General features: G+C 39.7%; 1 protein-coding gene across 9 annotated transcripts in view; it reads right to left on the bottom strand.

The window, feature by feature from the left end:
- The window catches only part of LOC135558908 (unconventional myosin-IXb-like), a 76259-nt gene extending 65438 nt beyond the window's left edge, over positions 1–10821 (bottom strand). For 3 of the 9 annotated variants that reach the window (XM_064993127.1, XM_064993121.1, XM_064993126.1), the window contains exon 1: positions 10460–10819. The gene's annotated coding sequence lies outside the window, so the exon portion shown is untranslated. Of the gene's footprint in view, positions 1–6830; positions 7052–9474; positions 9777–10141; positions 10218–10459 lie in introns of those variants that run through there. The other 6 variants (XM_064993128.1, XM_064993129.1, XM_064993125.1 and 3 more) reach the window with 5 other exon arrangements.
- Between the last annotated feature and the right edge of the window lie 3302 nt (positions 10822–14123).

Below are 14123 nucleotides of genomic sequence, written 5' to 3' on the forward strand. Positions count from 1 at the left end.
ATTCAGACCTTTTCACTTTTTCCACATTTTGTTAGGTTACAGCCTTATTCTAAAACAGATACAATTGCTGTTTTTTCTCATTAAATCTACACACAATACCCCATAATGACGAAGCAAAAACTGTTTTTTAGAAATGTTTGTAAATGTAAAAAAAAGAAATAACACATTTACATAAATGTTCAGACCCTTTACTCAGTACTTTGTTGAAGCAACTTTTGCAGTGATTAGTCTCAAGCCGTTTTGTGTATGACTCTACAAGCTTGGCACAGCTGTATTTGGGGAGTTTCTCCCATTCCTCTCTGCAGATCCTCTCAAGCTCTGTCAGGTTGGATGGAGAGCGTCGCTGCACAGCTCTCCAGAGATGTTTGATCAGGTTCAATTCCGCGCTCTGGCTGGGCCACTCAAGGACATTCAGAGACTTGTCCCGAAGCCACTCCTGCGTTGTCTTAGCTGTGTGCTTAGGGTTGTTGTTCTGTTGGAAGGTGAACCTTTGCCCCAATCTGAGGTCCTGAGCACTCTGGAGAAGGTTTCCATCAAGTATCTCACTGTAATTTGCTCCCTTCATCTTTCCCTTGTTCCTGACTAGTCTCCCAGTCCCTGCCGCTGAAAAACATCCCCATAGCATGATGCTTCCTTCACCATGCTTCACCGTAGGGATGGTGCCAGGTTATCTCCATACATGACGCATGGCATTGAGGCAAAAGAGTTCCCATGTTCGTTTCATCAGACCAGAGAATCTTGTTTCTCATGGTCAGAGTCCTTTAGGTGTGTTTTGGCGAACTACAAGTGGGCTGTCATGTGCCTTTTACTGTAGAGTGGCTTCTGTCTGGCCACTCTACCATAAAGGCCTGACTGGTGGAGTACTGCAGAGATGGTTGTCCCATCTCCACTGTGGAACTCTGGAGCTCTATTAGAGTGACCATCGGGTTCTTGGTCAACTCCCTGACCAAGGCCATCCCCCCCCAATTGCAAAGTTTGCCCACTGTGTTCTTGGGGACCTTCAATGCTGCAGAAATGTTTGATACCCTTCCCCAGATCTGTGCCTCGACACAATCCTGTCTCGGAGCTCTACGGACAATTCCTTTGACCTCATAACTTGGTTTTTGCGCTGACATGCACTGTCAACTATGAGACCTTATATAGAACTTATACAGGTGTGTGCCTTTCCAAATCATTTCCAATTAATTGAATTTACCACATGTGGACTTCAATCCAGTTGTAGAAACAGCTCAAGGATCAGCTGAACCTGGATGCACCTGAACTCGAAATTGAGTCTCACAGCAAAGGGTCTGAATACTTATGTAAGGTATTGTTTTTTATATTGAATACATGTTGCAATTTTATTATTTTTTATTTTAACAACAACAGTTTTTGCTTTGTCTTTATGGGGTATTGTGTAGATTGATGAGGAAAACAATTAATTCAATACATTTTAGATTAAGGCTGTAACGTAACGAAATGTGGAAAAAGTGAAGGGATCTCTATACTTTGTGAATGCACTGTAAACATTACAAATGGAATTAGAGTGGCATTCTAAGTAAAGTATTTACATGACAGTAAATACTTATTTATCAGAACTTATTATAATAATTCTCCCCTTTAATTTAAGAATAAATCTGTTTAGCCATTGATAGTTGCAGAGATTTAATAGGATACTGTATCTATACAGTATAGAACTCCACTGAAGCAGTGAGGGAAGAAACACGACACAACAAATTAACCCAGCTTCTAAGAGAAGTGAGTGCATAGTTGTCTGTCGAGCCTGTATGCATGCAGACACCAGAAAAGGGAACAAATGTTTTCTTCAGTATTTGTTCCACTAAGACAATAGCCTCTATTCCCTCCAAGCAACCAACTTTCCCAAGACTTCCCTAACCTCCATTCCATACAATATAATATTTTGTCCAATGACAATGAGATTCAACAGCTGAGTCATTCTTACTCTCAGGTGACATTTTGGATCTCATAACTTGAAGGAAAAAATAATTCATTTTGGGGGTATTCTATCAAAAAAGGGTTATGTTTGACTTTCAGAAGAACATATAGGCAGATTGTTCACACAATCATATTGCAACACTGTTAGGGACATACACATAAAACTGTTTGAAAGTGTTGACAATGGATGCATGCATGTAAAGTACCAGTCAAAAGTTAATAAGAAGAGACTTGCTTGGGCCAAGAAACATGAGCAATGGACATTAGACTGGTGGAATTGTGTCCTTTGGTCTAATATATCCAAATGATACATTTTTGGTTCCAACCGCCGTGTCTTTGTAAGAGTTTGTAAATGCAGAGTAGGTGAACAGATGACCTCCGAATGTGTGGTTCCCACCTGAAGGATGAAGGAGGAGGTGTGATGGTGCTTTGCTGGTGACACTGTCTGTGATTGATTTAAAATTCAAGACACACTTTACCAGCATGGCTACCACAGCATTCCGCAGCGATACGCATCTGGTTTGCGCTTAGTGGAACTGTCATTTGTTTTTCAACAGGTCAATGACCCAACACACCTCCAGGCTGTGTAAGGGCTATTTAACCCAACTGAGACGGTTTGGGATGAGTTGGACCACAGAGTGAAGGAAATGCAGCCAACAAGTGCTCAGCATATGTTGAAACTCCATCAAGACAGTTGGAAAAGCATTCCAGGTGAAGGTAGTTGAGAGAATGCCAAGAGTGTACAAAGCTGTCATCAAGGCAACGGGTGGCTAATTTGAATAATCTCAAATATAAAATATATTTTGATTTGTTTAACACTTTTTTGGTTACTACATGATTCCATATGTGTCATTTCATAGTTTTGATGTCTTCACTATTATTCTACAATGTATAAAATAGTAAAAATAAAGGAATGGCTATACGGACACACCTGGTGCCAAAATTGATGATGTATGTGGGGCGGCAGGGTAGCCTAATGGTCAGAGCATTGGACTAGTAACCGAAAGGTTGCAAGTTCGAATCCCCGAGCTTACAAGGTACAAAATCTGTCGTTCTGCCCCTGAACACTGTTCCTAGGCCGTCATTGAAAATAAGAATTTGTTCTTATAAATAAAGGTAAAATTAAATGTCACACAGCTTAATTGAGTGGAGACGGATTTGTTGCAGTCAGTTGCTGCGGAGCCCTTCCGAACTAGCTAGTTTAATGCTGGCAACAGAAGCATTGTGGTAGTTAACTTGTAAAATAAAGTTGTTTATTTCGATGGGCGTGGGAGAAATATCTTGCAGTAATTAGCAAACGTAACGACAAGCTCGTGTGAATGACCGGTGCAACGGTGTTGTGTCTAGGTGCTTCCCACTCCACTGTTGCTCCCCACTGGGCAGTAGTTTCTTCACCGAGCAGCTGTATTATGTTGCTGGCAGTAGTTAACGTGGCCAATTTGTTCCATCCCACTTGATTATTTCGAGTAGGATAGCAGGCTACACAATAAATAACTTGTGATATTGGTACTAGTGCCAGGGGTTGGAACCGGTTCAAGGAACAGATCAGAAAAATAAGTACAATTTTACAGGAAAAGAATCAGGACCGGGAACAAAAGTGATCTATACCGTTCCAAACAGTACTGATATTTTGAAAACATGGGAACCAGTTAATTACTAACGTTATTTTACGTTCCAAGCATTTTTTCCAGTCCCACAACAAATGCAACAAAGTGCCTATGCAAAGCCCTCGCTCGGTCACGCAGAAACGTATTCCAGTGTCTGCCTGATTGCCATCTGGAAATCTTTGCCAGTATGTGCGTGTGTAGGCTTAAAGTCCCTAAACTCTCCGGAGCATAGTCTACTAGCCTATTGACTGTACAAGCGTGATTCAGAAATTATAGATATTTTTAATTACAGAAGAATGGGTCAACTTTTTCAATGCTCGTTAAGGATACTATAGTTATCATGTTTCACATTGGATTTAATAACGACAAAAAGGTAAGACATGTTTTTAATTCTGGTGCTGATCTGCACACACAGCTAGCTCTGGTCCAACATTAAGCAAACACTCTTAAGTTCAAAGACATTCAATGTTTCTTCATTGAAGCTGTTCTTCCGTCGGTATAATTGGGAGCCCAAGTCAGACAATGTATGTCATAAGATGGCCAGCTCTTCGAGCCAAGCCTCCACCCTCTCCCACCCACAAAATCAGTTGCATCTTGCGTCCTACACCTGTCTGTCCAATGTATGTAAACAAATTGCCTGCCCGCTCCATATAGCAAGCTTCTCTACCCACACTGATTGGTGAAGAAATTTAATGTTGAGCTAAAAGGAGAAAACAAACAATGTGATTTCAGATGTTTAAAAAGGAACAATATCAACTAACTTTTTTTTATTCAAACTGGTTTAGAACTTTATTTTGCTGGTTGGAACAGTGGAACAGAACAAAAAATATTTCAATTCCAACTCCTGATTGGTACTAACCATATGGATTTCCTTGTACAGTAGGGATGAATATTTTCAGACAATTTAACAACTTTCAATACCGGGAAGAATTCATGTTTATCTGAGAGTCCCGGGAAATACCGCAAAAATCAGAAGTGCCCATTTAAAGCTTTTAAAATCTAGATATGGCCACTATGCCAGGGTTCTCCCAAAATAAGATTGTGGCTGCAACACTTGGCTGCGCCACTATATAAAAATTTCACAGCAAGTGAAACTGGTATTTAGTAATGATGATAGAGCAATGTTGTTAACAATGACATCATTGTCAATTGCAAAACAGGCCAATATTTTCACCATTCAGTTGATCATAACTAAGGTGAGTTTCCCTTTCTCTGCTCTTTTTCTTGGCCCAATGGAAGTTTCCTCCTCTCCTCACTCCAGTCGCCAGCCTCTGCCGCGTTGTTCTCGACGCCAGTTTAAAATCAATAGAGTCAACTGTTTTCTAGATACCTGGCTTTTGTGAAAATTGGTCATGGGATCCCGGTTACAGGTTTTAATCACTACCGTAGTCTACTGCTGTGACTTCTGCTACCTAGCATAAGGATGAAAAGGGCAGTTTTCAGGAAAAATGAGCAGTTGTTTATTCTTCTCGTTGTAACAGTTGGAATAATGAGACAATTCAGAGAAAAATACATTGTAGGCTACATGGATTGAGGTACATTTTCCGAGACATATCTCATGCCACCTCTTCTGTGTTTTAATCTACACAGGAAGCCTGTCTGACCCTAGTGCAGTTGTAAGCAAGCAAGTCGGATCTGCTGGTGAGCTTGCCTGCTGCTGTCCTGCAATAAGGGAGGGGAAAGTAGCTAGATAGTGTAGCTAATATCGGGCCAGGGTGAAAGCTAAAACATTTATTATAGTGATTTTAACAGAAAATTTATAAATACGGCATTAACATCTACATTTAAAAAAAGATAAAAACAATGATTCTGAAGACTCTCCCATGTCCCAATTTAGGCAGACAAGTTTCGAATGATCATTGAAGTTTCTAGCCATGAGTATAAACTATCAAGCTGGGAAGGGCTATTTAGAAAGACTGACTGAAGATAATTTGTTCATCCCTGTAAAACTTTAGCTGCGTGACATATGTCTTTCACTGAGGTATAATGATTTATTTAGCTTTCCACTATTGTTTTCCAACCCCCAAAATTAAGATACTTCCTGAACATGATGCCATTGTGGGAAGGGTCTGTTTTTTAAGGGGAATTACTATAAACTAACAGGGTAGAAAGTGTTCAGGGACACACAGGAAACCATAATAATATTAAATACAATAATTCAGAAAAAAGTTTAGATTTTAAGTAGGATTATAAAATAATGAAGGATTTAATATTTTATTATTTGATGGTGTCACGACTTCCGCCGAGGTTGGCTCTCCTGCCTGTTTGGGCGGTGCTCGGCGGTCGTCGTCACCGTCCTACTAGCCACTACCGATCCCTTTTTCATTTGTTTGTTGGTTTTGTCTTATTAGTTTCACCTGTATTTTAGTTTAATTAGTGTCCTTATATGTAGTAGGTTGTCCCGCCCTTGTTTTGTGCGGGATTGTTTTTTGTATTCATGTCATTTGGTGGAGTACTTGTGTTTTATTCTCCGGTCTATTTTGATCCTATGTTGGATTATTCACCCTGTGTGTTGGGATGACCGTCGTCTTTTATGCATCGGAGAATAAACTGTCAAATCACTGAAACCTGCTCTCTGCGCCTGATTCCACCCACCTTGGTAAATCGTGACAGATGGCTTATATTTCTCATAGAAGTTGATGAATAGGACCCGGGGACATGCCAAAAGCACCTACATCTACAAAAAAACGAAATGCATAAAATTCCCTTTGAGATCCATATCTCAGTTATGGTTAACTACACCTAGTTTTACAGTTGAGAAATTATTCAGACCCCTTGACTTTTTCCACATTTTGTTACATTTACAGCCATATTATAAAATTGATTAATTCATTTTCCCCCCTCATCAATCTACACACAATACCTCAATGAAATAAGGTATTATTATGAAACATTTTTTTGCACAAATCTCTAAAAACTTGTTTTCGCTTTGTCATTATGAGGTATTGTATGTAGATTGATGAGGATAAAAAAAGTTGTCCACAAGGCTCTAACGTAACAAAATGTAGAAAAAGTCAAGGGGTCTGAATACTTTCCAAATGCACTGTATATTTAAAGCTATTTGGAATCCACAAAAGGTGATAAGAGGTTATATTTCCGGGGGACAGAAAAGGCACCGGATAGTAGGGATAACCTAGCCCAATAATGAACTAAAAGAGCCTAATGTTGCTTCTTATAGCCCAAGGACAGGTATGGGGTTCCACAATTGCAGTACTGTTCTAGAAACAGCCCTATACTTTCATATCACATAAAAATAATTTCACAAATGCAAAAAATATAAAAACTTACTGTCCACTGTTTTAACAGATTTTAACAGTTGCAGCCAACAGCATTTTTCGACTCGGTCTTCCGTACTCTAAACAAACGCTGAAACATGGAAATATGGCTGTGTGGGAAGACTAACCCTAAAAAAAAGGTGTTTGGTAATTTTATATTTTGTTTTTCTAAAATTATTTCTCACTGATATGAAAGATGTTCCTCCTGTTTCCAAAACTGTACCGCAAGTGATGCATGTTAACGTTTAGAACAGGCTTCGGGGCTCTTTACAAAACCAACAGTGTGCAACTGCAGCCTGCAATTCAGGGCGTTCCTGCAGTTCCCTCGAGCATCCCATTGGGTCCTTCATAAACAACCCCACCCCACTCCAATGGTTCCTGTATGAACATCCCTCCCACTAGCTTTCTAGTTAGCACATGGTTTTGCCCTGCCTCCTGTGTAATGGAAAAAACATGGGGGGAGGGGTGAAAGACACTGTCTACCGGTCATCTGACACCGTGTGCAAGCTATCTTGATGGTTAGCTATCTAGCACACAGTGTTGACCCCTACTCCCGACTGCTGTGTAACGGAGTTCTACTTGCTAGCTAGTGTACATTGTGACGTATCAGGACGTATCGTACGCGCTTCGCTTACAGATTAGATACAAGAAAGTGAAAAGGACAGGGAAATATTCTTATCACTTTAGAAGGTCCCTGTAACACCTAAAGATTTTGCAATTGTTTGACGCCATTCCCTCAGGTGTTGCTCTGTTATTCAGGAACTTGTCAAGACCTGACCCTCATAGCCTACCTTCTATTGACCCTGTTGACTCATCAGTAGGAAAGATTTGTTTCTCTTTTGGTCCATTCAACACACAGAGCGATACGATCCTTGTTTCAGCAGGATGTTTGTATGTCATGCCTTATTGGAATGGATTTATTGATAATATCTGTTGGAAAAAAGTTTGGATGTTGCCACACACATACCTACTTGTTAACAAAATTAAGGAAGTTTCCTTTAAAATTATTCATAAATATTATCCTACCAACCACTATATGAAGACGTTTAAGGAAAACATCAACTCAAATTGCTCCTTTCGTAATGACCACCCAGAAACAGTGTTGCATCTTTTTTGCCATTGTATTCATGCAAGACATCAGTAGATTTATAATTGAACACATTTATGAGGATTTTACACTATTGTGGAGAGATATACTGCTTGGATTCTTTACATACGATAGAAATAAGCCGAAACATTTTTATGTAATTAAGTTCCCTATTCTTTTGGCCAAATTTCATATACACAAATGTAAATTTTCAAACAAAAAACAAATGTTCTTACCCTACAAAAAATAAATTGAACTGTATTTTAAGATAGAGTATTTAACTAACTAAAAAAGTTGTTAGAATTGTAAGTGTATGTATGTCCCTCAAGGTCCTTGTGTAATTGTAATGTGATACAGAAAGTACATGAGGGAACACAAGTGTATATATAGATTATAAACAATGGACAATCGAGCAAGGGGGTAGCTCAATTGTCCATTGTTTATAATCTATATATACACTTGTGTTCCCTCATGTACTTTCTGTATTGGTTGTTAATTTTAAAAAAATAGGTAATGATCTCAAAAAAAAAAAAAAAAAAAAAGACAGGGAGAGGGATACCTAGTCAATTGTACAACTGAATGCATATAATTTTCGCGTCATCACTGCAAGCCAATCATGATTCGCAAAGCAAACCTTCAAATAGGTATGTAATGACACAATAAATAAAAACTCTTCATAGTGTTTCATAAACATTTTTGAGGTGATAAATTGGACAAATCGGGTAAAAAAAAAAATTCCCACACGACATATCTCCCCTTTCACTATTACTCAGTAGTCTTCGCTTCCCCCTTCGCCATTTTTTTTAAATAACAGGCGGAGAACCATTGCCTTCTTCAAACATGCAGAGACGGGCAAGCATGAAGGTCACGTCGTCAATGATTTTGCTGTAAAGCGGAGAAGTTTGTATTCATAATACAGTTGACCTGGAAGTATACATTTTTAGGGGGGCTAATACGGTCACATGTACGGGACACGGCCAAGTACGGAAGTTTGTTAGGGAAAGGGGGATACCTCGTCAGTTGTACAACAATGCTTCCACTGAAATGTGTCTACCGCATTTAACCCAACCCCTCTGAATCAGAGAGGCGAGGTGCCATAATCGACATCCACGTCAGTTTGCAAGCTAACATACGGTGTCGCCCCTGCCCTCCGGTCTGCTGTGTACCAGAGTCCTCCTTCGGGCTAGCACAGTGTCCTTTGTTAGCACGACACTGCCTACTAGTGTACAGCTTGCTATCGTTGTCATCCCGCCCCTTCTCTGTGGTGTTTATCGGTGGCTGGCATCCAACGTTATTGTGCATTAGCGCCACCTACTGCACTGGAGCGCCCCCGCCTCCCACCTGGCCTAATTTAAACATGGTCCAATAGAAGTATAAAAAGGGGTTCCTGCAGATACAGGAATGCCCCTAATTGCAGGAGGCAATTGCACCCTTCTCAACAAAACTACCCCTGCCAGAAGGTAGACGACTATAGTCACTGCGCTATAAGTAGTTAGCATCTTTGAATGGGCTAAGTCTAGGAATTTTCCCGCTATGTAATAACAAACACTAATCAAATGTTATTCCTCACCTGGCATTATGGTCCATTTATTTTTATCCTGTACATATGAACATTGACGACAAGGAACTCCCTTTTCCCACCAGTAGTACAAAACTAGTTGATAGCTCAACTGCGCAACCAAAAGGTGAGCAAAAAAAAGGTGTTCCCGACCTTATTGCAAAATATACAAATAAACGCAACAATGCTTTCGGTTGGCAGTGACTGGACGCGTAATGTAACTGTAATGGTCATCGAAAATCTTCTTGACAAGTTCTTGTGAATTGTAACTTCCTATATTTTATGTCCACGCGCTTTCATCGATGGGTTGGGTGCGGGTGACATGCTGAGTTTACGCACAATTTGAAATTTGGAAACTCGAAAAGTTTGGACTCGTTATCTGGTTGTAGTTATTCGAGTGCCGCGTTCAACAAGTTAGCACAGTGGTTCCCAACATTTTTCGGTTACTATACCTAACGACTGCAGTTTGCTCTGGTCGGAGTATCCCATGTGCATTTTACTAATATAATAATGGTCTCATGAGGCTTCTCCTAGTACCGCTGGTAGGGAACATTTTCGAGTTTCCTTATTCCGATCACGACGTGAACGCGGTATCATTCCCTTTCAATAAAACAGAAATGGCAACAAACTCAGTCAACAAGTTCTATCAACGTTAACCGACCTAAAGGCTACTACTTACATTGCCAAACAGAATGACAACAGGCGTTGTTTTTCTTTACCATAGGCCTATGCGTTTTAACAGCTATTACTGTCTCTTTGGGATTGAAAGATTTTATTTGCATGTAAGAGTTTAGGCCATCTGGTGGCCATATTAAGTACTGTTTAGTTTTCTATACCTGTGGAATTCACCTGGGAAGAGGTGGGACTCCATTAGTTTGACTACAGTAGTATTGTGTGAGTATTGGCAACCACCAAACTCCATTGCATACTGTAGCCTATACACCAACAAAGTCACATAACACCTAAACATAAATACTAATCAAATGTTATTCCTCACCTGGCATAACGATCCATTTATTTGAATCCTGTAGTAACGTTACACATGAACATTATTGACAAAGGGAAGCTCCCTTATCCACCAGCATTACAAAACAAGTTGATAAGAAAAAAACTAGTTCACCTGCACAACCGAAACGTTAGTGAAAAAAGGTGTTCCCGTCCTTATTACAAAAAATAAAATAAACAATACTTTAGTTGGTTTGCAGTGCTGGACGCTTAACATTTAATCCAACTTGAATGGTAATCGAAAATCTTCTTGAAAAGTTGTTTCTAGGTCTTGCGAATTGTAATTTCCTGTATCGTCTTTTCACGCGCTTTCATCTATGGGTTAGGGACGGCTGACATGCTGCGTTGACGTAATTTGGAAACTCGAAAATATTAGACTTGCTAACTGGTTGTAGTTATTCACGCGCCGCTTTCAATCAGTTAGCTAGTCGGACATTTTTGAGTGACCTAGTTCCAACCAGCACTTGAAAGCGGCATCATACCATTTTGATCATGAGCGCGTCTGCTTCGTCAATAAAACAGAAAAACATGGAGTATGTGTGCATTTTATTTTAGTCAGATTAACTGAAACTGAAACTATTTATTGTAGAAGATAACATCCTGTTCTAAACTCTCTGCCCTTTGTCCTCAGAAGCATATGCAGTTTATTCGCCCTGAAACCAACATCTCTATAAGAACACCCACAGTATGTTTTATCAGTGGGTTAGTGAGAATGACATAACTAGCCTAGGCCTACAGCAAATATTATCATTCATTCATGTATGCAATGAAATGAAAAGTGAGATATAACTTAATTTCAGTATCATTTTCTGTACTTCCACTGCTCCTCTAGTAATCAAATACTGAATTTAGACAGAATCTGATATTTTTCCACAAAGATATGTTTAATTTCAATTCAACCCTGGTGTGCTAGAAAATGCTAAGTGACATAATTCAGTATGATGTCATAGCTTTCTTGGAACCCGCCAAGTCATTTTGTGTGTAATAACAATCAGTTTAAGCTCTGGTTGTTGTGTTCTGTGGATTAGCTTCCTTGCCGGTGTAACACTATCCCGTTTATTGTACATTTGACTCTATGTTATGCCTTGCACTGACTGGCAACAGTTACTTAAAGGACACATATGCAGACACTTTCTTTACAACTGTATTCTATTACAACTTCACAATCAAGATGAGAAGGTTTTTTAAATCCATTTGGCATACTGTAGTTTCGCTAGATGGATGGGTTGCCTGGGATACTGTGCAGAACAAGACAAGACAGGTGTTGGCATATGTTTATAGCTGTTTCATGCATTGTCGAACAATGCACAACATGATGATAATAACATGATGATGATGAAGATGATGATGTCACATTGGACGCCACTCCTGTTCCTGCTGAACTGAGCCAGCAGTCAAAAGACACACACTGATTCCAGATCAGTAGGCACCGGAGTACGCAGCCCTGTACAACACATTCTATAACACACACACACACACACGTGTTCCAAGCACCGGAGTGAAGAAAAAAAAAAACTATAAGGCTCTGGAGTGTGATCTAGGGTAATCTTCCCCTGTGTGTCGGAACATGCAAGTCTTTTAAAGAACATTCCTGCTAATTTTACAGGTGGCCTGTCCTTTCCATAATTGGATCTGCGCTCCTAGAGTGTATGGCTCTCCTTTTATTTTTCAAGTGTTCTACTCCGCTAGCCAGCACCTCTCCTAAACAGGTGTGTGTTTCTTTTGCCACCAAATTGTCTTTTCCAACCTCTGGATTCTGTCCTCTTCTCGTCCCTTCTTTCCCATCTCCGAAATGGTAGGCAAGACACCCTGGTATGCTATAAAATTGTTTTCATTCCAGACACTGAACTTAGCCACTGTGAACAAATCATTTTAGCTCAATGCTCATCAATAAGCTAAGTTCTGTATCTTCAGAAAGTATAGCACCAGTTTGCTATAGCCCATAGAGGAAAAGAGAGATTCCCCATCATTAACATCATACACAAAGACAATATCAGAAAGGATGCAGTGTTATAGGCAGTGATGTAGTAAAGGATACATAGACCATTGGACACTGTATTACAAATGGTTAACATAAGACCAATTTAATCCATTACACTAACCTTCCAGTAATGGTTTTGGATGAACACAGATTTCACAACTTTATGCAGGTATTCAATAAAATCTTGGATAATGTAATCCCAGAAAAAAAGTTATTTTCCAAAAGTGGAGGGAGGGATTAGATGTAAATATGTATCTTCTGTCTTTTCACTGGATGGGTATTTTCCCTGGGACCTGGGACCTGGGTGTGAGGAGGACAGAGTCTCCTAGCTGAGTGTTTGTTCTCAGATTGTGTGCCTGAGCCTCAGGACAGGAGGATGTGCTTACAGACCAAGGTAACTTCCCAAATGGTACCCTATTCCTTATATAGTGCACTACTTTTGACCAGGGTCCTATGGTCCCTGGTTTAAAGAAGTGCACAAGGTAAGGAATATGGTGCCATTTGGGATGCAACCTGATACACTGTTAACCAACCGAATAGAGATGATATGACATCACCGTATTGCTTCACTGGAACAACAACTCTCATGTTGAAGTTCTTTTAACTGGAGCCCAAGACACACTCTCGCTCACTCATGCTGAGCTGGTGTCAGTCGAACACACAAGCTAGCACATGTACGCACACACACGCAGATGTACGTATGCACACACACACATATAAACACACACATATGCGCTAAGCTGGTGTTGGTCAAACACACCAGGGGAGGGGACTTTGTCAAAATAATATACACCGCAGGAATGTTATACTACTCCCACAGATCCACCACGCCTATTGAGATGTCATAATTCTTTGAGAGCAGATGTAATATACCTGTAACAATCCTATTCTTATTGATGCCTTTGTGGTCATACTGCCTATAGTGAGTGATAAGCCATGTGGGAAGATGTATAGATGACATGATTACAGTTGGCTTCTGTTGGCATTTTCTTCTATTCATCTTTGTTTCTTTATGTAAAAAAATGGTTAAATAAGTTAATTTGGTTTCAATGCAACAGTATAAACATTGTTGACATGATTCAGACTTGGAGTTGGATTAGTTTCAATAGTATCCATGTCAGAAGTCAGTTACCTGTTCGACTGTCATTATGTCACTGCTGCTCCTCTCAGGAGAAGAAAAGACTGCTGCCATCTTTGTGAGGCAAGATCCTGATATTGAAGCTAAGTAAATAGGTATAACTGTCTCTGCTCAATAGACAGTAGTATTACAAAGATATGGAACAATTATAAATAATATGTTTGTGCTGATGCTGTAGTGTGTTGACAGTAATGTATTCTGCTTTAGTGACAAATTCTTCAGAAATTCTATACTGCATGAATTTACTATTTGGCATTGCTTGCAATATTATATTATTAAATAACTCTGAGCTGAATTGGTCTCATTCTGTTGGTAAAGACATCAGACCTACTGTATTTAGTGATACAGATAAGGTATTGGATAAGAAAGGAATGGAATAAAAACTCACCTGGTGTGGATCAGGACAGTGTCAAACCTCAGATGTATTACCTCTGTATCCTGTTGCATGGAAAAATTATGCTCCTGAAAGCGCTGCCTTATGAAGTATGTGTGAGGGTGTGTTAAAGTGTCTGTGTGTGAGAAAGAGATAGAAGGTGC

This window comes from Oncorhynchus masou, chromosome 17, assembly GCF_036934945.1.
Source record: "Oncorhynchus masou masou isolate Uvic2021 chromosome 17, UVic_Omas_1.1, whole genome shotgun sequence".
Classification (NCBI taxonomy): Eukaryota; Metazoa; Chordata; class Actinopteri; order Salmoniformes; family Salmonidae; genus Oncorhynchus; species Oncorhynchus masou.